Source organism: Balaenoptera musculus, chromosome 3 (genome assembly GCF_009873245.2).
Source record: "Balaenoptera musculus isolate JJ_BM4_2016_0621 chromosome 3, mBalMus1.pri.v3, whole genome shotgun sequence".
NCBI lineage: Eukaryota > Metazoa > Chordata > Mammalia > Artiodactyla > Balaenopteridae > Balaenoptera > Balaenoptera musculus.
Genome location: NC_045787.1, coordinates 153,581,908 through 153,608,529, shown reverse-complemented (window position 1 = coordinate 153,608,529; position 26,622 = coordinate 153,581,908). Strand labels below are relative to the sequence as shown.

The 26,622-nt window shown below is 38.5% G+C and overlaps 1 protein-coding gene and 1 pseudogene across 1 annotated transcript in view; one reads left to right on the top strand and one right to left on the bottom strand.

Moving 5' to 3' along the window:
• SNAP47 (synaptosome associated protein 47) overlaps nucleotides 1-26,622 on the bottom strand; it is a 157,653-nt gene that overhangs the window by 17,692 nt on the left and 113,339 nt on the right. The window lies entirely within an intron of this gene.
• LOC118892038 lies at nucleotides 22,803-23,937 on the top strand (annotated as a pseudogene).

Genomic DNA, 26,622 nt, shown 5'->3' with positions numbered 1-26,622 from the left:
TGACCTGGAAGATAAAATAGTGGAAATAACCACTGCAGAGAGAATAAAGAAAAAAGAATGAAAAGAATTGAGGACAATCTCAGCGACCTCTGGGACAACATTAAACACACCAACATTCAAATTATAAGGGTCCCAGAAGAAGAAGAGAAAAAGAAAGGGTCTGAGAAAATATTTGAAGAGATTATAGTCAAAAAATTCCCTAACATGGGAAAGGAAATAGTGAATCAAATCCAGGAAGCACAGAGAGTCCCATACAAGATAAATCCAAGGAGAAACACACCAAGACACATATTAATCAAACTACCAAAAATTAAATACAAAGAAAAAATATTAAAAGGAGCAAGGGAAAAGCAACAAATAAAATACAAGGGAATCCCCATAAGGTTAACTGCTGATCTTTCAGCAGAAACTCTGCAAGCCAGACGGGAGTGGCAGGACATATTTAAAGTGAGGAAAGGCAAAAACCTACAGCAAAGATTACTCTACCCAGCAAGGATCTCATTCAGGTTCGATGGAGAAATTAAAACCTTTATAGACAAACAAAAGCTAAGAGAATTCAGCACTACCAAACCAGCTTTACAACAAATGCTAAAGGAACTTCTCTAGGCAGGAAACACAAGAGAAGGAAAAGACCTACAATAACAAACCCAAAACAACTAAGAAAATGGTAATAGGAACATACATATCGATAATTACCTTAAATGTAAATGGATTAAATGCTCCCACCAAAAGACATAGACTGGCTGAATGGATACCAAAACAAGACCCGTATATATGTTGTCTACAAGAGACCCACTTCAGACCTAGGGACACATAAAGACTGAAAGTGAGGGGATGGAGAAACATATTCCATGCAAATGGAAATCAAAAGAAAGCTGCAGTAGCAATTCTCATATCAGACAAAATAGACTTTAAACTAAAGACTATTACAAGAGACAAAGAAGGACACTACATAATGATCAAGGGATCAATCCAAGAAGAAGATAAAACAATGGTAAATATTTATGCACGCAACATAGGAGAACCTCAATACATAAGGAAAATGCTAACAGGCATAAAAGGGGAAATCGACAGTAACACAATAATAGTAGGGGACTTTAACACCTCACTTTCACCAATGGACAGATCAACCAAAATGAAAATAAATAAGGAAATGCAAGCTTTAAATGACACATTAAACAAGATGGACTCAATTGATATTTATAGTGCATTCCATCCAAAAACAACAGAATACACTTTTTTCTCAAGTGCTCATGGAACTTTCTCAAGGATAGATCATATCTTGGGTCACAAATCAAGCCTTGGGAAATTTAAGAAAATTGAAATCATATCAAGTATCTTTTCCAACCACAACGCTATGAGACTAGATATCAATTACAGGAAAAAATGTGTAAAAACTACAAACACATGGAGGCTAAACAATACACTACTTAATAACCAAGAGATCACTGAAGAAATCAAAGAGGAAATCAAAAAGTACCTAGAAACAAATGACAATTAAAACATGATGACCCAAAACCTATGGGATGCAGCAAAAGCAGCTCTAAGAGGGAAGTTTATAGCAATACAATCCTACCTCAAGAAACAAGAAACATCTCAAATAAACAACCTAAACTTACACCTAAAGCAATTAGAGAAAGAAGAAGAACAACAACAACAAAAAAACCCCAAAGTTAGCAGAAGGAAAGAAATCATAAAGATCAGATCAGAAATAAATGAAAAAGAAATGAAGGAAACAATTGCAAAGATCAATAAAACTAAAAGCTGGTTCTTTGAGAAGATAAACAAAATTGATAAACCATTAGCCAGACTCATCAAGAAAAAAGGGAGAAGACTCAAATCAACAAAATTAGAAATGAAAAAGAAGTAACATCTGACACTGCAGAAATACAAAGGATCATGAGAGATTACTACAAGCAACTATATGCCAATAAAATGGACAACCTGGAAGAAATGGACAAATTCTTAGAAAAGCACAACCTTCTGAGACTGAATCAGCAAGAAATAGAAAATATGAACAGACCAATCACAAGCACTAAAACTGAGACTGTCATTTAAAACCGTCAAACAAACAAAAGCCCAGGACCAGATGGCTTCACAGGCGAATTCTATCAAACATTTAGAGACGAGCTAACAACTATCCTTCTCAAATTCTTCCAAAATATAGCAGAGGGAGGAACACTCCCAAACTCATTCTATGGGGCCACCATCACCCTGATACCAAAACTAGACAAAGATGTCAGAAAGAAAGAAAACTACAGGCCAATATCACTGATGAACACAGATGCAAAAATCCTGAACAAAATACTAGCAAACAGAATCCAACAGCACATTAAAAGGATCATACAACATGATCAATGGGGTTTATCCCAGGAATGCAAGGATTCTTCAATATATGCAAATCAATCACTGTGATACACCATATTAACAAATTGAAGGAGAAAACCATACGATCATCTCAATAGATGCAGAAGAGGCTTTTGACAAAATTCAACACCAATTTATGATAAAAACCCTCCAGAAAGTAGGCATAGAGGGAACTTACCTCAACATAATAAAGGCCATATATGACAAACCCACAGCCAACATCATTCTCAATAGTGAAAAACTGAAACCATTTCCTCTAAGATCAGGAACAAGACAAGGTTGTCCACTCTCACCAGTATTATTCAACATAATTTTGTAAGTTTTAGCCACAGCAATCAGAGAAGGAAAAGAAATAAAAGGAATCCAAACTGGAAAAGAAGAAGTAAAGCTTTCACTGTTTGCAGATGACATGATACTATACATAGAGAATCCTAAAGATGCTACCAGAAAACTACTAGAGCTAATCAATGAATTCGGTAAAGTAACAGGATACAAAATTAATGCACAGAAATCTCTTGCATTTCTATATACTAATGTTGAAAAATCTGAAAGAGAAATTAAGGAAACAGTCCCATTTACCATTGCAACAAAAAGAATAAAATATCTAGGAATAAACCTACCTAAGGAGACAAAAGACCTGTATGCAGAAAACTATAAGACACTGATGGAAGAAATTAAAGATGATACAATCAGATGGAGAGATATACCATGTTCTTGGATCGGAAGAATCAACATTGTGAAAATGACTATACTACCCAAAGCAATCTACAGATTCAATGCAATCCCTATCAAGCTACCAATGGCATTTTTCACAGAACTAGAAAAAAATTTTTCATAATTTGTATGGAAACACAAAAGACCCCGGGTAGACAAAGCAATCTAGAGAAAGAAAAGCGGAGCTGGAGGAATCAGGCTCCCTGACTTCAGACTATACTACAAAGCTACAGTAATCAAGACAGTATGGTACTGGCACAAAAACAGGAATATAGATCAATGGAACAGGATAGAAAGCCCAGAGATAAACCCACGCACATATAGTCACCTTATCTTTGATTAAGGATGCAAGAATATACAATGGAAAAAAGACAGCCTTTACAATAAGTGCTGCTTGGAAAACTTGACAGCTACATGTAAAAGAATGAAGTTAGAACACTCCCTAACACCATACACAAGAAGAAACTCAAAATGGATTAAAGACCTAAATGTAAGGCCAGACACTATCAAACTCTTAGAGGAAAACATAGGCAGAACACTCTATGACATAAATCACAGCAAGATCCTTTTTGACCCAGCCCCTAGAGAAATGGAAATAAAAACAAAAATAAACAAATGGGACCTTATGAAACTTAAAAGCGTTTGCACACCAAAGGAAACCATGAACAAGACAAAAAGACAATCCTCAGAATGGGAGAAAGTATTTGCAAACGAAGCAGCTGACAAAGGATTAATCTCCAAAGTTTACAAGCAGCTCATGAAGCTCAATATCGAAAAAACAAACAACCCAATCCAAAAATGGGCAGAAGACCTAAACAGACATTTCTCCAGAGAAGATATACAGATTGCCAACAAACACATGAAAGGATGCTCAACATCATTAATCATTAGAGAAATGCAAATCAAAACTACAATGAAGTATCACCTCACAGCGGTCAGAATGGCCATCATCAAAAAATCTACAAACAATAAATACTGGAGAGGGTGTGGAGAAAAGGGAACCCTCTTGCACTGTTGTTGGGAATGTAAATTGATACAGCCACTATGGAGAACAGTATGGCGGTTCCTTAAAAAACTAAAAATAGAACTACCATATGATTCAGCAATCCCACTACTGTGCATATACCCTGAGAAAACCATAATTCAAAAGAGACATGTACCACAATGTTCATTGCAGCACTATTTACAATAGACAGGACATGGAAGCAACCTAAGTGTTCATCAACAGATGAATGGATACAGAAGATGTGTCACATATATACAATGGAATATTACTCAGCCAATAAAAGAAACGAAATTGAACTATTTGTTGTGAGGTGGATGCCCTAGAGTCTGTCATACAGAGTGAAGTAAGTCAGAAAGAAAAAAAGGAATTCCATATGTGAACATATATACTTGGAATCTAAAAAAAAAAAATGGTTCTGAAGAACCTAGGGGCAGGGCAAGAATAGAGATGCAGATGTAGAGAATGGACTTATGGACATGGGGATGGGAAGGGTAAGCTGGGACGAAGTGAGGGAGTGGAACTGACATATATACACTACCAAATGTAAAATAGATAGCTAGTGGGAAGCAGTCGCATAGAACAGGGAGATCAGGTCAGTGTTTTGTGACCACCTAGAGGGGTGGGATAAGGAGGGTGGGAGGGAGATGTAAGAGGAAGGGGATATGGAGATATAAGTATATGTATAGCTGATTCACTTTGTTATACAGCAGAAAGTAACACAACAATATAAAGCAATTGTACTCTAATAAAAATGTTAAAAAAAAATTGACCCAACCCAAAAAAAAAAAAATTCAGTGGTGCATATGCCAGGACAAAAATGGACTGGTAATGGATAATTGATAATGGAATAGAGCCCAAGATTAAAGCTTTATGTATATGGACCTTTGATGTAAGTGCACTGGTATGGGAAATCAACACTGAGAGGAGGAGCTTTTCAATAAAAGGTATTTGGAAAATTGGCTATCCACAAGAAGAAGAATAAAATAAGAACTCTACTTCACACTTCATACAAAAATAAATATAAATGACAGAGAAAAGACTTTAAAACTTTTAGTTTAAATATGGATATGTTTCCAATAATGGCAAACAATGTAATATGATCTTCTCAATGAAGACAATTAAAAATTCATGACAAAACATAAAACCTGTCTCCATAGAAGCTGAGAATATCTAAAACATGGTGATGAACCATCAGGCCCAGCGGAGCAAGAAGATCTAGAGGTAAGTTAGGCATTCAAGGCTATTTCTGCCTCAGAAATGACAGCTAAATGATTTTGTGTCACTTTTGACAGTGTTTTGGGATCACAGAAACAAAAGTAGGAGTCCAGGATTCGCCAAGGGTGTGGACCATGACGAACTACACCTGCTTTGGTTTGAAACAAGAAAGGATTCACCCTAGGAATGAGTCAGCCGAGGGCCAGCAGCCTAGCCTTGAATCACACTGGTGGCTCAGAAAATCTCAAAACTGAACTTGGTGTAAGGTAACTCCAGATTGCAAGTGCACCCTGTGCCTAGCAAAAACAAGCAAAAATCCTCTTAGAAAAATGGTAATATCATTCTTAGCCTTAAATTATTTCCAAAAGTAACAGTTAAATTCCTTTCCAGCACATAAACAGAGATGACCAGGAACTTGAGACAGTTTACCATGACTGAGAAACAGAAGAAAAACAGCCCTAAAGAGGAATCGGGATGGCGGAGTAAGAGGACATGGAACTCACTTCTCCCCATGAACACATGAAAAATACATCTACATGTGGAACAATTCTTACTGAAAACTAACTGGAGATAAACAGAAAGACTCCCATACAACCAAGGTTATAGGAAAGATCCACATAGAATTGTGGGAAGAGAAGAGGAAGGGAAGTAAAGCAATCAGGTCAGGACCTGTGCCCCTGGGAGAGGACTCAGAAGGAAAGGTGGAAGACCCTCCTTGGGGAGTGATGAGTTCAAGCCACATATTGGGCCCCTGAGACCTGGGGTCCAACAAAGGGGAGATGAACCCCCTTGGCTGGTTGAGGGCTGGTGGGACTAACAGGAGGGCTGTAGGAAGTCTGGACCCCACTTGTGAGGAGTGTGGAGACACTTACTTGCTCCCAAGGCAAGGTGGAGAGAGCAGATTGAAATTAAAATTGCATGGGTAGCTGACTTGTTTCCTGTGACCAGGCCAGCACATGCCCCAGACTGAGCCAAGGGAATGCTCTAGCACCACTTGCCTCATGTCACAGCTCCACACTGGAGTGAGAGCTACTATGACTGAGGAAAGAGCTCAGCCAGTGGTGAGATGTTGAGGGGACTCTGAGCACGGAGAGGACAGCCATTACTGGCGATTGCACAGGTGGTGCATCAGAGGCAGTCTGGATTTCTGAGGGTGGCCAGACCACAACAGCCTGTGCCCTGACCCTTGCCAAATACCCACACTTGCTCCTTTTGTGCCAGCACTGCTCCCCTCTGGGGCAAGGGTGCTGGTGTTGGTAAGGAGAAGAACACACATTTAAAGGAAACTGAGTCAGCTAGGACATGACCCTCAGGCCTTCTGCTCCAGCAACATAAGACCTGACCCCACCCCCAATAGGGTGGTGACAGCCACTGAGCAGGGGAGGAGCCCCACCTCACACTTAGCTCTTGCTCTAACCCCTCCATCTCCAGTCCAACCTCCTACCAAGGTGATAGCTGCCAGCACACCTTGAGGAAAGACATGACTTGTGTTCGTGTCAAATCCAGCTCTCCCACCAAAGCCAATGGACACACACAGACTGTATAGGGATCCTTCAAGACTACCATAGGTAACTGTGTCACCTAATTCATAGAGACAGAGGTAACTGTGTCACCTAATTCATAGAGACAGAGGAAGATAAGCAAAATGAGAAGACTGAGGAATGAATTTGTCTCAATTGACAGAGAGAGAAAAAAACCCTGAAAAAACAACTAATGAAACAGAAAAAAAAACAATTTACCAGATAAAGATTCAAAGCATTAGTAATAAGAATGCTAACTGAATTAGGGAAAAGAATAGATGAACACAGTGAGAATTTTAACAAGGAACCAGAAAATATAAAAAAGAAACAGCAGAACTGAAGAATACAATGACTGAAATTAAGAAAGCACATTGCAAGGAATGAACAGCAGACTAGGTGATAGAGAAGAATGCATAAGTTATCTGGAAAATAGAATAATGAAAATCACCCAAAAAAGAAAAACAAATAAAAAATGAATGCAATTTAAGGGATCTTTGGGATAACATGAGGTGTAACAATACTTGCATTATAGGGGTCCCAGAAAGAGAAGAGAGAGATAAGGGGTTTGAAAATGTATTTAATGAAATTGTGGCTGAAAAATCCCCAAGGCTGAAGAGGGAAACAAATATCCAGGTACAGGAAACACAGAGGGTCCTAAACAAGATGAACCCAAACAGAGCTACACCAAGACATATCATAACGGCAAGAGTTAAAGAGAGAATCTAAGGCAGAAAGAGAAAAACAGAGTTATATACAAAGGAACTCCCATAAGGGTAACAGGTGATTTTTCTGCAGAAACTTTGCAGGCCAGAAGGGATACGCATAATAAGCATATTTAAAGTGCTAAAAGGGAAAAACTTGCAACCTAGGATACTCTACCCAGCAAGACTATCATTTCAATTGAAGGAGAGATAAAGAACTTCCCAGACAAGCAAACACTGAGTCCATTAATACTAAATCAACTCTAAAAGAAATGTTACATGGTTTTCTCTAATTGGAAAAGAAAAGTCTATAATAAGAAGTAAGTATATATAGGAAAGGAAAAATCCCACTAGTAAAGACAAATGTAGGTGGGATCAAGATGGTGGAGGAGAAGGAGGATGTGGAGTTCATCTCTCCCCACAAATGCATCAAGAATACATCTACAAATGCAAAACTTTCATGGAGCATTGGCTGAACACTAGCAGAGGACCTCAGACACCTGAAAGGACAAGAAAGATACCCACGTAAATGGGTAGGATGAAAGAAAGAAGAAAAGAAAAAGAAGAGGAGAGGAAGTGGGACAGGAACGGCACCCCTGGGAGAGAAGCTGTAGGTGAGGAGAGGTTCCCTCATCCGGGGAAGCCCCCCTCACCTGCGGAGAGAACGGTTGGGACAAGAAGGGGAGCTTTGGGTGCTATTGGAAGAGAGTACAGCAACTGGTCTGTGTCAGGCAGGACAGAGTGAGACTTACACACATGGTCCGTGCTACAGCCCTACTGCATGCCCCAGGCTGAGACGTGTGTCTCCAGTGCAGATGAGGGCTGGGTGCTGGAACATGGGGTTTGGAGAGCAAACTAGGAAGAGGGTTGCTGTTGGCTGTGAGGAGACAGCCTGAGGGGATGGGAGTGAGGAAATCTGCAACTGGGAATGCTTGTGGAGGAAACCCATACTGCCATAGAATCAAAGCGCCATTGTTAAGTGACACATACAGGGTGGAACTGCCATTGCAGCCTCTCTCCCCATGCACCTGCCCCTGCCTCCCCTAGTGTTAGGAAAGCCCCCGCCAGGGCCGGCTCTCTCACCCCATAGCTGCTGACTTTCCCACGTGCCTCATCACCACCAGGGCCGTCTCTTGCACCCACAGCCAGGCAATAGGAAGGGTCTCCACTGGGGTTGGCTCTATCATGCCCACAACTGCTGGCTCCCCCATGTGCCTAGTCACTGCTGGGGCTGGCTCTCTCACATGTGCGGCCAGGCAGTAGGAAGGGCACCTGCCAGGGCCGACTCTTGTGCCCATGGCCTCTGGCTCCCCTGCACACCTGTTGCCACTGGGCCTCCTGTATCCCTGGCCGCTGTGCCACCTCTGTGTCCCCTCCACACTGGGGCAGACTTGTGTGCTCCAGGGCAGCCTCAGGAGCAGACCCGTGTGGGTGGCCCACGTGTGGAGGTGGGGCTGAAACCACAGCTGAGCCCCAGGGGACATGCAACTAAGGAAGTAAAGCTGAAATCTCTCCTTGCAGCTGTGCAAACCGTGAATTGAAACCCCTGCAAGTGGCCTTGTCAACTCAGCACCTACAGAACATCTGAATGGACAACGAGTGCTCCCACAGCCAAGACAGGCCTAGCTTTAGCAGTTGTAGACTTTGTGGGCACATACACAGGAGGATTGGGCCAGGCTAGAGTCAGAGCTGCCCCTATAGCACCCACAGTGGGTTCAGATCCATGATTATTGCAATCCTGGGACCTAACTTCAGTGGATCTACGCTGGTGGCCTGGTGAAAACAATGTCTGAGAGACACCAGGGCCAATTGCCGGCATACCCACAGTTAAGGTGGGGCCATAGGCAGTGCCAACAACAGTGTAATCTGAGAGCTCACACAGTGGGTGAAAGGTGACACAACAGAGCACACCCACAGGTGAACAACTCCAGAGGAGGAATACTCAGTGGCTTCCCTCCCAGTGGGAGTGCTCCAATCCCACCTACCTCACACTGCAGGTCAGAAACACAACTAAGAAACAGAACTGGGGGCCTATACTTCAACATCTAAGGAGCAGACCCCTCCTCTGACAGGGCAGTGACAACCACAGAGCAAAGGGGAGGCCCTGCTCAATATCCAGTGCAGGCTCTGGTCACCACAACATCAGTCACACCTCCTATAAAGGGGATAATGGCCAGCATACACTGAGGAAAGAAGTGGCAGATATCTATAATAAAAACAACACTTGCACCAAAAAAATATTAAACCCACACAGGCTACACAAGGATGTTCTTACATAAAATAGTCCTCCAAGACAGTCTGAGAGGCTGGCATCAGGCAGAAGAACCACCAGAGCATTTAGGATTGAAGACCAGCAAGGCTTGAGTGAAGGAGCTCCACAGGGCTGGGGGAAAAGAGACTCCACTCTTGGAGGGTTCACACAAGGTCTCACTTGCACTGGGACCCAGCACAAAGCAGTACCTCCATAGAACCCTGGGCTACACCTACCTAGGAGTCTTAGAGGGTCTTCTGGGAAGGTGAAAGTTGACTATTGCTCACTGTGAGGTCAAGGACACTGAGTGAAAACCCCAGGGAATACTGATTGGAGTGAGATCTCCCAGAGGTCCAAATGTTGGCACCAAGACCCAGCCCCACTTAACAACCTGCAGGATCCAGAGCTGGAAAGCCTCAGGCCAAACAACCACCAAGATAGAAACACAGCCCCATCCATCAGAAGACAGGCTGCTTAAAGTTGTACTGAGCTCAAAGCCACGTCAAAACACACCCCTTGGCATGGCACTGCCCATCAGAGGGACAAGACCCAGCTCCACCCACGGGAGGGCAGGCACCAGTCCCTCACACCAGGAAGCCTACACAAGCCCCTGGGTCAACCTCACCCACAAGGGAGCAGACACCAGAAACAAGAGGAGCTAGATCCTGCAGCCTGTGGAAAGGAGACCACAAACACAGAAAGTTAGACAAAATGAGATGACAGAGAAATATGTTGCAAAAGAAGGAACAAGATAAAAACACACAAGAACAACTAAATGAAGAGGAGATAGGCAATCTACCTGAAAAAGAATTCAGAGTACTGATAGGAAAGATGATCCAAAATCTCAGAAAATGAGTGGAGGCACAGATCAAGAAGATATAAGAATGTTTAACAAGGGGCTAGAAGATTTAAAGAACAACAAACAGAGATGAATACTACAATAACTGAAATGAAAAATACACTAGAAGGAATCAATATCAGAAAAACAGAGGCAGAAGAACGAATAAGTGAGCTGGAAGACAAGAGTGGTGGAAATCAATGCTGCAGAGCAGGATAAAGAAAAAAGAGTGAAAAGAAGTGAGGACAGTCTCAGAGACCTCTGGGACAATATTAAACGCACCAACATTTGCATAATAGGGGTCACAGAAGGCGAAGAGAAAGAAAAAGGGCCTGAGAAAATATTTGAATGTATTATAGCTGAAAACTTCCTTAAAGTGAGAAAGGAAACATTACTCAAGTCCAGGAAGCACAGAGGATCCAATACAGAATGAACCAAAGGAGGAACATGTCAAGACACATATTAATCAAACTGACAAAAAAATTTGAGACAGAAAAAATATTAAACACACAAGGGAAAAGCAACAAATAACAAGCAAGGGAATGCCCATAAGGTTATCAGCTGATTGTTCAGCAGAAACACAGCAGGCCAGAATGGAGTGGCAGGATATATTTCAAGTGATGAAAGGGAAAAACTTACAACCAAGAATACTCTACCCAGCAAGGCTCTCATTCAGATTTGATGGAAAATCAAAGGCTTTACAGACAAGAAACTCTAAGAGAATTCAGCACCACCAAATCAGCTTTACAGCAAATGCTAAAGGAAATTCTTCAGGTGGGAAAGAGAGCAGCAACTTACAATAATCTTGTATATGTATAGACAGATGAATCAAAACCTCATGCAAACAGCAAACCCCAAAACTACAATAGATACACACACACAAAAAAAGAAAAAGCAGCCCAGACACAACACTGAAATTGGTCATCAAACCAAAGAGAAGAGAACAAAAGAGGAAGGGAAGAAAAAAGACCTACAGAAACAAACCCAAAACAATTAAGAAAATGGTAATAGGAACATACGTATTGATAATTACCTTAAATGTAAATGGATTAAATGTGTCAACCAAAAGACATAGACTGGCTGAATGGATACAAAAACAAGACCCATATATATGCTGTCTACAAGAGACCCACTTCAGATCTAGAGACACATACAGACTGAAAGTGAGGGGATGGAAAAAGATACTCCATGCAAATGGAAATCAAAAGAAAGCTGGAGTAGCAATACTTATATCAGACAAAATGGACTTTAAAATAAAGACTGTTGAAAGACACAAGGAAGGACACTACATAATAAGCAAGAGATTAATCCAAGAAGAAAATATAACAATTGTAAATATATATGCACCCAACATAGGAGCACCTCAATATATAAGGCAAATGCTAACAGCCATCAAAGGGGAAATTGACAGTAACACAGTAAGAGTGGGGGACTTTAATGCCCCACTTACACCAATGGACAGATCATCCAGACAGAAAATTAATAAGGAAACACAAGCCTTAAATGACACATTAGATCAGATAGACTTATTTGATATCTACAGAACATTCTATATGAAAGCAGCAGAGTAAACTTTCATCTCAAGTACACATGGATCATTCTCCAGGATAGATCACATCTTGAACCACAAATCAAGCCTTGGTAAATTTAAGAAAACTGAAATCATATCAAGCATCTTTTCCAACCACAAGGCTATAAGATCAGAAATCAATTACAGGGGGGAAAAAACTGTAAAAAAAACCCTCAAACATATGGAGACTAAACAATATTTTACTAAATAAGCAACGGATCACTGAAGAAATAAAAAAGGAAATAAAAAAATACCTAGAGACAAATGACAAAGAAAACACAACCATCCAAAACCTATGGGATGAAGCAAAAGCAGTTCTAAGAGGGAAGTTTATAGCTTCAATCCTCTGTAATGACCTATATGAGAACAGAATCTAAAAAAGAGTGGATATATGTGTATGTATAACTGAGTCACTTTGCCATACAGTGAAACTAATGCAACATTTTAAATCAACAATACTCCAATAAAATTTTTTTAAAAACCAAATACATAGTAAAGGCTGAGGATCAACCACTTAAATATGCTAGTACAAAGATTAATAGCCAAGAAATTGTAAAATCAAAAATAAATCACAGCAAGATCCTTTTTGACCCACCTCCTAGAGAAATGGAAATAAAAACAAGAATAAACAAATAGGACCTAATGAAACTTAAAAACTTTTGCACAGCAAAGGAAACCATAAATAAGACGAAAAGACAACCCTCAGAAAGGGAGAAAATATTTGCAAATGAAGCAACTGACAAAGGATTAATCTCCAAAGTTTACAAGCAGCTCATGCAGCTCAATATCAAAAAAACAAACAACCCAATCCAAAAATGGGCAGAAGACCTAAACAGACATTTCTCCAGAGAAGATATACAGATTGCCAACAAACACATGAAAGGATGCTCAACATCATTAATCATTAGAGAAATGCAAATCAAAACTACAGTGAGATATCGTCTCACACCGGTCAGAATGGCCATCATCAAGAAATCTAGAAACAATAAATGCTGGAGAGGGTGTGGAGAAAAGGGAACACTCTTGCACTGTTGTTGGGAATGTAAATTGATACAGCCACTATGGAGAACAGTATGGAGGTTCCTTAAAAAACTAAAAATAGAACTACCATATGACCCAGCAATCCCACTACTGGGCATATACCCTGAGAAAACCATAATTCAAAAAGAGTCATGTACCAAAATGTTCATTGCAGCTCTATTTACAATAGCCAGGACATGGAAGCAACCTAAGTGTCCATCATCAGATGAATGGATAAAGAAGATGTGGCACATATATACAATGGAATATTACTCAGTCATAAAAAGAAATGAAATGGAGGTATTTGTAGTGAGGTGGATGGAGTTAGAGTCTGTCATACAGAGTGAAGTAAGTCAGAAAGAGAAAAACACAGTATGCTAACACATATATATGGGATCTAAGGGGGAAAAAAAAAGGTCATGAAGAACCTAGTGGCAAGACAGGAATAAAGACACAGACCTACTAGAGAATGGATGTGAGGATATGGGGAGGGGGAAGGGTAAGCTGGGACAAAGTGAGAGAGTGGCATGGACAAATATACACTACAAAACATAAAATAGATAGCTAGTGGGAAGCAACCGCATAGCACAGGGAGATCAGATCGGTGCTTTGTGACCACCTGGAGGGGTGGGATGGGGAGGGTGGGAGGGAGGGAGATGCAAGAGGGAAGAGATATGGGAACACATGTATATGTATAACTGATTCCCTTTGTTATAAAGCAGAAACTAACACACCATTGTAAAGCAATTATACTCCAATAAAGATGTTAAAAAATAATAATAATAAAATAAATGAGGCTACCATTACCCTGATACCAAAACCAGACAAAGACACTGCAAAAAAAATTACCAGTATCTTTGATAAATGAAGAGGCAAAATCCTCAACAAAATATTAGCAAACCTTCACAGGTAAATTCTATCAAATATTTAGAGAAGAGTTAACACCTCTCCTTTCGAAACTCTTCCCAAAAATTGCAGACAAAGAAACACTCCCAAACTCATTCTATGAGGCCACCATCACCCTATACCAAAACCAAACAAAGATATCATTAAAAAAAAGTAATTTACAAGCCAATATCACGGTTGAACATAGACGCAAAACCCTGAACAAAATACTAGCAAATGGAATCCAACAACACATTAAAAGGATCATACATCATGATCAAGTGGGATTTATCCCAGGGATGCAAGGATTTTTCAATATCCAGAAATCAACCAGTGTGCTACACCACATTAACAAATTGAAGAATAGAAACCATATGATCATCTCAATAGATGCAGAAAAAGATTTTGACAAAATTCAACACCCATTTATGATAAAAAAGCTCTCAAGAAAGTGGCCGTAGAGGGAACATACCTCAACATAACAAAGGTCATATATGACAAACACACAGCTAACACTGGTATCAGTGAGGGGAAAGCTGACAGCATTTCATCTAAGATCAGGAATAAGACAAGGATGTCTACTCTCACCACTTTTATTCAACATAGATTTGGAAGTCCTAGCCATGGCAATCAAAAAAGAAAAATAAATAAAAAGGATCCAATTTGGAAAGAAGTAAAACTGTCACTGTTTACAGATGACATGATACTATACATAGAAAATCCTAAAGATGCTACCAGAAAACTACTAGAGCTCATCAATGAATTTGGTAAAGTTGCAGGATACAAAATTAATACACAGAAATCTCTTGTATTCCTATACACTAACAACAAAAGATCAGAAAGAGAAATTAAGGAAACAATCCCATTTACCATCACCTCAAAAAGAATTAAATATCTAGATATAAATCTAGCTAAGGATGTAAAAGACCTGTACTCTGAAAACTATACAACGCTGATGAAAGAAATCAAAGATGATACAATCAGATGGAGAGATATCATGTTCTTGGATTGGAATAATCAATATTGTCAAAATGACTATACTACCCAAAGCAACCTACAGATTCAATGCAATACTTGTCAAACTACCAATGGCATTTTTTCACAGAACTAGAACAAACATTTTTTTAAATTTTTATGAAAACACAAAAGACCCTGAATAGCCAAGGCAATCTTGAGAAAGAAAAATGAAGATGGAGGAATCAGGCTCCCTGACTTCAAACTATACTACAAAGCTACAGTAATCAAGACAGTATGGTACTGGCACAAAAACAGAAATATAGATCAATAGAATAGGATAGAAAGCCCAGAAATACACCCATGCACCTACGGTCAGTTAACCTATGACAAAGGGGGCAAGACTATACAATGGAGAGAAGACAGGCTCTTCAGTAAGTGGTGCTGGGAAAACTGGACAGCTACATGTAAAGAATGAAATTAGAAAAAATAAACTCAAAATGGATTAAAAACCTAAATGTAAGACTGCATACTATAAAACACTTAAAGGAAAACATAGGCAGAACACGCTTTGACATAAATCTCAGCAATATCTTTCTGGATCCACCTCCTAGAGTAATGAAAACAAACAAACAAACAAAAAAAAACAAATCGGACCTATTTAAACTTAAAAGCTGGGCTTCCCTAGTGGTGCAGTGGTTGAGAATCTGCCTGCTAATGCAGGGGACACGGGTTCGAGCCCTGGTCTGGGAAGATCCCACATGCTGCGGAGCAACTAGGTCCATGAGCCATAACTACTGAGCCTGCTGCGCGTCTGGAGCCTGTGCTCCGCAACAAGAGAGGCCACGATAGTGAGAGGCCCGCGCACCGTGATGAAGAGTGGCCCCCGCTTGCCGCAACTGGAGAAAGCCCTCGCACAGAAATGAAGACCCAACACAGCCATAAATAAATAAATAAATAAATAAATAAATAAATAAAATAAATTTAAACTTAAAAGCTTTTGCACAGCAAAGGAAACTATAAACAAAGACAACCCACAGAATGGGAGAAAATAAATACAAACGAAGCAGCCAACAAGGGATTAATCTCCAAAATATACCAACAGTTCATGCAGCTCAATTAAAAAAAAAAAAGACAACCCAATCAAAAAGTGGGCAGAAGATCTAAATATACATTTCTCCAAAAAAGACAGACAGATGCCCAAAAAGCACTTGAAAAGATGTTCAACAACCCTAACTATTAGAGAAATGCAAATCAAAACTACAATGAGGTATCACCTCACACCAAACAGAATGGCCATCATGAAAAAGCCTGCAAACAATAAATGCTGGTGAGGGTGCAGAGAAAAGGAAACCCTCCTACACTGTTGGTGGGAATGTAAATTGATGTAGCCACTATGGAGAACAGTATGGAGGTTCATTAGAAAAACTAAACATAGAGTTACCATATGATCCAGCAATCACACTTCTGGGCATATATCTGGAGAAAACCATAATTTGAAAAGATACATGCACCCCAGTGTTCACTAAAGCACTATTTACAATAGCCAGGACATAGAAGCAACCTAAACGTCCATCAACAGAGAAATGGATAAAGAAGATGTGGTACATATATACAGTGGAACATTAGCCATAAAAAGAATGAAAAATACCATTTGCAACAACATGAATGGCCACAGAGATTATCATACTAAGTGAAGAATGATAGACAAAGACAAATATTATATGATATCACTTATATGTGGAATCTAAAAATAATGATACAGATGAATTTATTTACAAAACAGAAACAGACACACAGACTTCAAAAACAAACTTATGGTTACCAAAGGGGAAACATCGTTGGGGGGGAGGGATAAAATAGATAACAAACAAGGACCTACTGTATGGCACAGGGAACTCTACTTAATATTCTGTAATAACCTATATGGGGAAAAATATGAAAAAGAATGGATATATGTATATGTGTAACTGAATCACTTTGCTGTACACCTGAAACTAACACAACATTGTAAATCAACTATACTCCAATATAAATTAAAACTATACTCCAATATAAATTTTAAAAATAATTTTCTTAAATAAAGAAAATAAGAGATAAAGAGAAAATTATTTTCTTAAATATCTGGAAATTGAAGAAATGTTATAAATTTTAAAAATCCAAATTGAAATGTGAAATAAATCATTAACAAGTGGATAATCTGTTATATATTGTTAACAGAAATAATAGTAAAGGCTATTTCATGTGCCTATAAATGTAAAAAAAATATTAAAACCAAATCCAACAATGTATAAAAAAGATTATAAATCATGATCAAGTGGGATTTATTCCAGGGATACAAGGATGATTCAATATTCACAAGGTGAATTCAATCAATGTGATACACCACATTAACAAACAGAAGGATAAAAATCACATGATCATCTCAATAGATGCAGAAAATACATTTGACAAAATGCAACATCAATTCATGATAAAAACTCTCATCAAAGTTGGTATAGAGGAAACATATCTGAATATAATAAAGGGCATTTATGACAAAATCTTACCTAACATCATTCTCGACTGTGAAAAACTGGAAGTCTTTCCTCTAAATTCAGAAACAAGACAAAGATGCCCACTCTTGCCACTTCAATTTAACATAGTATTGGAAGTCCTAGCCACAGCAATCAGACAAGAAAAAGAAAAAGTCTCCACCAAAAAATGATTAGAATTAGTAAGTGAATTCAATAAAATTGCAAGATACAAGATTAATATACAAAAATCTGTTGCTTTTCAACATAATGACTATCAGAAAGAGAAAGTAAAAAACCAATCCCGTTTAAAATTGCATCAAAAAAAAATACCTAGGGTAAAGTTAACCAAGAAGCTGAAAAACCTATACTTTGAAAACTATAAAATATTGATGAAGGAAATTAAAAATGATTCAAAGAAATGGAAAGATATCCCATGTTCTTGGGTTAGAAGAATTAATATTGTTAAAATATCCATACTACCAAAGCAATCTACATATGTAATGCAATCCCTATCAAAATATCCATGACAGTTTTACAGAACTAGAACAAATAATCTTAAAATTTATATTGAACCACAGAAAGACTGAATTGCCAAAGCATTCTTGAGAAAAAAGAACACAGTTCGAAGTATCACACTCCCTGGCTTGAGACTATACTACAAAGCAACAGTAATCAAAACAGCATGGCACAGAAATAGACACATAGATAAATGGAACTGAATAGAGAGCCCAGAAATAAACCCACACTTATGGTCAATTAATTGATAAAAAAGGAGGCAAGAATATACAATGGAGAAAAGACTGTCTCTTCAACACGTGGTGCTGTGAAAACTGGACAGCTACATGTAAAAGAATGAGATTAGAACATTTCCTCATCTCATGTACAAAAATAAATTCAAAGTGGATTAAAGACCTAAATGTAAGACCTGAAACCATAACACTCCTAGAAGAGAACAAAGGCAGAATATCCTTCGACATAAATAGTAGCAATATTTTTTGAAATCTGTCTCCTAAGGCAAAAGAAAGAAAAGCAAAAATAAACAAATGGGACCTAATTAAACTTAAAATCTTTTGCACAGCAAAGGAAACCATCAGCAAAACAAAAAGACAACATACTGAATGGGAGAAAATATTTGCAAATGATATGACCAATGAGGGTTAATATCCAAAATATATAAAGAACTCATACAACTCAATATCAAGAAAACAAATAATCTAATTTAAAAATTGGCAGAAGACTGAATAGAAATTTTCCAAGGAAGATATACAGATGGACAGCAGGTACATGAAAAAAATGCTCAACATTACTAATGATCAGAGAAATGCAAAGCAAAACCTCCATGAGATATCACCTCACACCTGTCAAAATGGCTATCATCAAAAGTCTACAAATAATAAATATTGTCAAGGCTGTGGAGAAAAGGGAACTTTAGTACACTTGGTGGAATTGTAAATTGGTGCATCCACTATGGAAAACAGTATGGAGGTTTCTCAAAAAACTAAATATAGAACTACCATATGATCCAGTAATTTCACTGCTGACTGTATATTCAAAGAAAATAAAAACACTAATTTGAAAAGACACATGCACACCAATGGTCACAGCAGCATTATTTACAATACCCTAGATATGTAAGCACACTAAGTATCCATCAACAGATGAATGGATAAAGAAGATGTGGACTATTGCTCAGCCATAAAAAAGAATGAAATTCTGCCACTTGCAACAACATGGATGGACCTAGAGTATGTTATGCTTAGTGAAATAAGTCAGACAGCAGAGAAAGACAAATACTCCATGTTATCACTTGTATATGGAATCTAAAAAAATAAAAGTAATGAATATAACAAAACAGACTCACAGATATAGAGAACAAAATGGTGGTTACTAGTAGGGAGAGGGAAGGGGGGAGAGGTGAGATAGTTGTATAAGATTAAGCGACACAAACTACAATGTATAGAATAAATAAGCAACAAGGACATATTGTAAAGCCCAGGAAATTTAGTCATTAATCTGTAATAACCTTAAATGGAATGTAAGCTATAAAAATATTGAATTACTATGTTGTACACCAGAAACTAATATAATATTGTAATTCATCTATACTTCTATAAAAAAAAAGAAAAATCTGGGAAAGGAAGTAATCAGACCTCCACAATTAGTAAGATTTAGTGGACAGCAATCCTTTGAAGCAGGGGTCTCCAAGCTTTTTCTGTGAAGGGCCAGTTAAAAAAATATTTTACAATTTGTGTGTCACACTGTCTCTGTCACAACTGCTCAATTCTGCCATTATAGGGCAACAGTCTTAGGTAATATATAAAGAAATGAGCACAGCTGTGTTTCAATAAAACTTTATTTATAAGTATAAGGTGAAGGGCTAGATAAGACCCACAGGCCATACTGTCAAAATATTTTCCTCTGTTCTAAAGCAATCAAATGGGAATAATTAGGCAAATTGTTTTTGAATTGTAAGTTTTCAAAGTTTATAAATAGGTTGCACTCTACTAGATATGAACTATTTAGACAGATGAAGGAGAATAACATAGGAATAGAATATACAGTATTCTTTAGTAGGTAATGAAGAAGATATTAATGCCCTCAAAGGGTGGAGATGCTTTGGAATAGAAGATAATAAATGTTATTTTCACTATATATAAACATTATTTCCCTTCTAAATGTTTGGATTGTAAAACAATGCTGATAAAACAGCATAAGTTTCATGCAGAAAACTCCAAAACATGAAAAGTATATTTGAAACAAACAAACAAAAGAAAAATTATTGAATATTCCATTCTAAGGGTTTCTTCTTTTTTCCTTCCCTCCCTCCCTTGCTCCCTCCCTTCCATCCTCCTTCCTTCCTTCCTTTCTTTCTTCCTGTCTTTTTCTCTTTTTCTTTGTTTTAATTTAGTGTGTCAGTCCTTCTAAAAAGAACTCATCTGGTATAGATAAACTAATTCTGAATCTCATTCCAGACTTTCAAAATACCTTCAAAATATAAAAAGTTATACCAGAGAAAGGTATAGAATTCCAGATAGAATAGCAACTGAAAGCTATTATTCCCTCCAAAGGATTTTAAACACTAAATATTTTTTAAAAAAGAAAAACAGACCTGAAGAAATCCAAATACTTGGATTATCAGTAAGACAAATATAAACTATAAAACAAATGTCCTTATTATGTTCAAGGGGATAAAACCAAGCTTGTAAATTTCTGTAACAACTGGAAACTATAAATTTGACATAGAAGATTCAAAAAAGAACCAAAAATGAAAAACACAAAAATAAAAGTTCAGAATTCATTGAATGTCTTTAACAACAGTTTAGACCAGTCTTAAAAATGAATGAAATTTTGATACATTCTAAACTATTGATGAGCCTTGAAAACATTATGCCGAGTGAAATAAGCAAGACACAAAAGAACAAATGCTGTATGATTCCACTTATATGAGATCCCCAGAACAGGCAAATTCATAGGGACAGTAAGTAGAGTGGTGGTAACCAAGGGCAGGGGGAGGTGGGAAATGGGGAGTTAGTTTAATGTGGACGGAGTTTCAGTTTGGGAAAATAGAAAGTTCTGGTGATGGCTGCACAATGCTATGAGTGTACTTAATGCCACTGAACTGTACACTGTAAATGTTTTAAAAGAGATTTTATACTATGTCTATTTCATCACAATAAAAAATTTAATCTAATCTTTATGAAGGGAATAAAACTATATTTTCACCAAATGTTTATATGTCTAATATAAAAATCTATTTTCTTTCAAAATTAAAATAATTTTCTTCCCTTCTACCCTCAGAGTAGGGAAAGATTGTCTGAACTTGAGGGGCAGGTGACAGAGGGGAAGCAAGAGAGATACATCTCAAAACAGCTCTCAAAAGGGCCCTGTGCCTTGTTGTTCTGGGAAGCCAGACCCCCACAAAAGTGTTGGACATGAGAGCTGTAGTGGAAATACACTCCTTTTTCCTGAATAAGTAGGCATAAAGTATCAAAACCAGAGTTTCCCTATGGGTATAGGGAGCGTATTGGTGTCGAGCATATCAGTCGTGGGCTTGAGGGCAGTTCAAATTTCCCAGGGAGATATATCTCTGAGAGGCTGAATGGAGCCCAGAGACCAGTGAATGTGGGAGCCATGTGTTTTGGATCAGAAGGTCAATCCAGGAAGGGACAGAAGCCAATGACCAGAGTCCCATTAAAGTCCATGCACATCTGCAAGATGAATGATGACCAAAGATGAGATATCTCCATGTCAATGCCTTGGCATAACCAAAGTCATCATCCTTCCCAGGATGGGGATAACTCCTGAGCTAAGTGAGATCTAGTTTTACATAACAAGCAGTTTGGGCTTGCAAAGTGGAATGTTCATTTACAGATAGATGAAGAAAAATACTATTCTTATGGTAATGTTGGATTAAGATTTGTAACTGTGAACTCTGGGGAGAGAATACACATTCTTTTAAAATATAGGTAGAATGTCTTTAAAATAAAAGCCTATAATAGACTATAAGCAATATCTCAACAAGTCTCAAATTTTTATATAATACAGGTCATGCCCACTGACTACAATGGCTTAAAGCTCAAAATCAGTAATAACATGTGGGGCTTTTCCAAAACATCTCTAAACCTAGAAGAAAAACCCCACAACTTCTAGAGGATTCTTGGGTGAAAGAGAAAGCCACCTGCCACTCACATCACAGTTAAGGTTTTCCTCTTAAGATCAGAAAGAAGACAGGGATGTCCACTCTTAACACTCCTATTCAACATTGTCCTGGAGTTCCTGGCCAGTGTAACAAAAGAAGAAAAAGAAATAAAAAGAGTTTTCTAAAAAGAGAAAGTAAAGAGTGAATCCATTTCTATTCACATGGTTGCCCATGTAGAAAATTCCAAATAATTTATCAAAAAGCTACTAGAGGCTGTGGGCGGGAACGCTGAGGTGGGACAGTTGCAAAGGCCGAGGACGCGGCAGCGTCAGAATGATGGAATTCTCCAGGAGAGGGGAGAGTAGTACCTCTCTACAATCGGATAAGAGTGAGCTCTGTTCAAGAGGTCTCTTAGTGAGCTTCGACATTCGAAGGCCAGATGCGGCCCTCAGTACCCCACCTCACAGTGCGGTGTGGAGGTCGAATGAACACCTAGACTCCAGCATGCAGTTTTGCTCAGAGACAATCTGAACAAACATCCCAATCCTGTGAACTTCGGCTTAGGCATAAATTTCAGGTTGGTCATATGTGCCATGGTCTTAGCAAATGGCACCACCAAGTCCAGTCAATGGTACCCCTAACAGCAGCAGTGGGAGTACCTGTAAATGACCAGCTGAGTGAAATCAACTTCTACATCCGGGCATTGCAGCCAAGCACTACTGACCAGGACCTAGTTAAGTTGTGGCAGTCATAACGGCAAGTTTGTCTCCACTAAGGCCATACTGGGCAAGACCACAAACAAATGCAAAGGCTATGGCTTTGTGGACTTTGACAGCCCTTCAGCAACACAGAAAGCTGTAAAAACACTGACAGCCAGTGGTGTACAAGCACAGATGGCAAAGCAATAGGAGCAGAAACCCACAAATTTATACATCTCAAACCTGCCATTATCAATGGATGAGCAAGAACTGAAGGGAATGCTGAAGTCCTTTGGTCAGGTTATCTCCACTCGAATCCTTCGAGATACCAGTGGGACCAGCAGAGGGGTTGGCTTTGCAAGGATGGAGTCCCCACACAGAAGTGTAAAGTTATCATCACCCACTTTAATGGAAAATATATTAAGACACCTCCTGGAGTACCAGCCCCATCTGATCCCTTGCTTTGCAAATTTGATGATGGGGGTCCAAGGAAATGACAGAACCAAGGAAATTTTATGCAAAATGGACAGCCTGGCCAAGGAATGCAGACATGTGTGGTATGGCCTTGACCTATGACCCCACCACAGCTCTTCAGAATGGGTTTTACTCAGCTCCTTATAACATCACCCCCAACAGGATGCTTGCTCAGTCTGCACTGTCCCCGTATCTTCCATCTCCTGTGTCTTCATATCAGAGAGTAACTCAGAAATCTCCTCTTACAAGTACCTAACCCATCTTGGATGCACCACCAGTCATATCTCACGCAGCCTTCAGGTTCAGTTCTGACACCAGGAATCAATCATCCCATTTCTCTCCAGCCTGCCTCCATGATGGGATCTCTTACCCAGCAACTGGCCCACCTCTCCCTGAGCAGTAAGTGCACATATATGCCAACAGCTGCAGCTATGCAAGGAGCTTACATCTCCCAGTACACCCCTGTGCCTTCCTCTTTTTCGGTTGAGGAGAACAACGGCCAGCAAAATCAAGTGACCGTGGATGCTCCCTCAGACCATGGAGTCTATTCTTTCCAGTTCAACAAGTAACAGTGGATTTCCCTCCCCGTATTTTTTGAATATAAATGAATTCTTGAAGATGCTGATGCTCCAGACTCAAGAGGGCTGACTAGGTATACAGCCCCTCTGTGGGCCCTGCTGAGGACTAACACTTGGCCATCAGTTTTCACAAGCCTAGGCCTGGAAAAAGAAATCTCTGCACTCTTGTCCTCTGCTCTTCCTCTACTCCTGGTGGAGCCTGGGGGAACTGTCACTTTTTGTGTGTGCTACAGTCAAGGAGATCAAAAAAACTTTTAAGAAAAAAAAAGCCACTTGAAATAATGAGTTTGCAAGGTTGCAGGATACAAGGTCAGTACACAAGTATCAGCTGTATTTCTACATACTAGCAATGAGCAATTGGAAAGTGAAAGTTTTAAAAATACTACTTGTAACAGTAACTAAAAATCATAAGGTACATACGTATAAATATAGAAAAGTGTGTAATATCTAAATGCTGAACGATGTGTATAATAAAGGAAGTCAAAGAAGACCTAAATAAATGTACAGATATACCACATTCATGGACTAGAAGATTCAATATTGCTTAAGAATAGCTGTTTCCCCTAAATTGACCTATAGATTCAACACAATCTTCATAAAAATCCCAGCAAGCTTTTTTTTGTGTGTAGAAATTGGCAAAATCATGAAAAGGCGATCCATGAGGGTAGGGGTAATTGCAAAACACATGTCTGATAGGTGACATATCCAGAATATATAAAAATCTCAAAACTTAATATAAGAAAATAACAAAAATATTGGCAAAATATTTCACTTCATCAAATATATGTATGGCAATTAAGCATGTGAAAAGATACTCAACATCATTAGTTATTAGGAAAATGCATATTAAAACAACAATGTGATACTGCTATACATACAACACCACTGATATTACCAAGTGCTGGCAAGGATGTGGAGCAGCTGGAACTCTGAACCATTGCTGGTGGGAATGCAAAATGGTATTGCCACTTTTAAATCAGTTGATAGTCTTCTGTAAAGTTAGATGTGCATTTGCCGTATGACCCAGCAACCCCACATCTAGTTATTTATGCAAAGGAAATGGAAGCTTGTGTTTGTTCAAGACCTGTACATAAATGTTTATAGCTTTATTCATAATTGCCAAAAGAGTAAACAATCCAAATGTCCTATAACTGACAGATGCATGAACAAACTGTGGTACACTGATATGACAGAATACTACTGTGCAATGTAAAGGGAAAACTACTGATAAAAGCAAGAGCATGGATGAGAATTTTCAAAATCATCAAGCCCTGGTGTCTTTTTGTTTAACAGATCTTCCCTCAATTTAATCTCTCCTTTTACATTTTTCCTGTAGCAATAAGTAGAAACCAGGCCTCCTCTTGAAGTTGGGAAACAATTTTTGCTAAGCATTCTTCCACTACATAACAAGGATCCTCCTTCTTCCAGTCACCTGCAGCATTCTCAACATCCACTTTGCTACTATCATTTTCTTCTATACAATCTAGTCTTTTCCCATTATACTCTATAAAATATTTCCAGCCACCACTCACTGCCAGATTTCAAACCCACCCCACATTTAGGTACTTATTAAGGCACCAGCTCATGCTTGGTACCAAAATCTGTATTAGTTTTCTATTGGTGCATAACAAATTATCACAAACCTATCAGCTTAAATAAAAGCATATATACATTATCTCAGTTTCATAAGGTCAGAAGTGCAGAATGCTGTGGCTGAATTCTCTGCACAAAGCCAAAATCAACTTGTCAGCCAGACTGAGTTCTCATGTGGAGGCTCTGGGCAAAAATTCACTTTCAAGCTTATTCTTGTTAGCAGTATTCAATTTCTTGAATCTGTATAACTGAGGTCCTTGTTTACCCGCTGGCTGTCAACCAGGGGCTACTTCCATCTCCTAGAGGTCACTGACATTCCTCATCATATGGCTCCTCCATCTTCAAGTCAGCTGCAGTGTATCAAATCCTTCTTGTGTTTTGCATCTCTCTGACTTTTCCTTCTGCTATTAGCTGGGAAAAGCTCTCTGCTTTTCAAGGGTTCATGTGATTAGGTCAGACTCATCAGGATAATCTTCCTATCTTAAGGTCAACTGTGCCATATAACATAAATAATCATGGGAGTAAAATCCATAAAACCTAAGCCCCAAGGATTATTTTGGACATGATTTATAGATTTAACACCATTCCTATCAAAATACCAGAAATAAATTTTTGTAGACCTAAATAAGCTTCTTCTAAAATTTATATGGAAAGGCAATGGCTCTTTTGCATACTTAAAAAAAATTTTAAAGAAGATTAAAGTGAGAGGAATTACTCTATCCAATGTTAAGGCTTACTACAATATCTGCAATAATCAAGACAGTGTGATGTTAGTGGAGGGAAGACACATAGATCACTAGAATAAAATAGACAAACAGAAATATACCAATGAAATAAGCCCAATTAATTTCTGACAAAGGCAGAAAAGCATTTAAATATGTGTAAGTATAGTCTTTAAACAAATGGTGCTGGAGCAATCAGACATTCATAAGGTAAAAAAATGTAAACCAAACTCTATACTTCATAAAAAATTATTTCAAAATTGACCATGGGTTTATGAATAAATTTTAAAAGCTAAAAAAATTTTAGGAGAAAAATCTCCAGGGCCTAAAGCTAGGTGAACAGTTCTTAGATGAGACACCA